The sequence below is a fragment of the Triticum dicoccoides genome, chromosome 7A, assembly GCF_002162155.2.
Source record: "Triticum dicoccoides isolate Atlit2015 ecotype Zavitan chromosome 7A, WEW_v2.0, whole genome shotgun sequence".
Lineage (NCBI taxonomy): Eukaryota > Viridiplantae > Streptophyta > Magnoliopsida > Poales > Poaceae > Triticum > Triticum dicoccoides.
In genome coordinates, this window is record NC_041392.1 from 245,622,866 (window position 1) to 245,623,914 (window position 1,049).

Genomic DNA, 1,049 nt, shown 5'->3' on the forward strand with positions numbered 1-1,049 from the left:
CTTTTCAGTTTAAAAAAATAAAAGAAAATGATGAAAATATCAAAAAAGTAAAAGAAAATAAGTTTCCCATGTGATATGTGGTCTAGTTGTTGGGAAAATTTACAAATATGAATTTCGACTTTATTTGCAAAATCTCTCTGGAATTTGTAAAATGGGCATAACTTTTGCATACGAACTCGGATTAAAAAGTTTTCTATATGAAAAATCATCTACTCGAAAAGTTACATCCAAATTTAATTGGGGGAACCTCGTTAAACATTTTCAAAATCCTCAAAAACCTAACAGAAAAAGTTACGGGGCTTTTAAGATCTGGAGGCAAAAAAATTCAAACTTACTAGTGGCGCACCGTATGCTAGGTGCGCCACTAGTAATAGAAAAAAAATTGTTTCGATTTTTTTTCGTATTTTTTTTTCAAAATATGATACGTAATATGAACGGAAGTTTGAAATATTTTTTCAAAATTTCATCACACTCATGAACATGAACAAAGTCCTAAACATCAACAAGGTTTAATAGGATTGATATGCTAGATATATCAACAAGTGCTTGTGAAGTGAGCTAGTGCATATTGACCCGAGATTAAGCCATAGTGACCCGAGATTAAGAAAAAAATAAAAAAAACTGAATTTTTTTTAAAAAATATTTGAAAAAAATTATTACTAATGGTGCACTTCTATGTGGTGCGCCATTACTAAGTCAGATAGTAATGGCGCACCTCTAGGCATACTAATGGCGCACCTCTAGGCATACTAATGGCGCATGACAGGTGCGCCATTAGTATCTGGTATACTAATGGCGCACCAGTGGTGCGCCATTAGTAAAAAATACTAGTGGCGTGGTACTAGTGGCGCACTAGTAGTGCGCCATTAGTAGGCAAAACTGGTGCGCCACTAGTAGGCCTTTTCCTAGTAGTGGCACTTTGCTAGGTGAACCTCGGTTGGGGGAGCATGCATTCATAGCTTAGGAATCCCTTCGTGCCGATACGAGGGAGGGGGGCTGCTAGCTACTTCTCACTTTGCTAGGTGAACCTCGGTTGGGGGTGGGGGTAT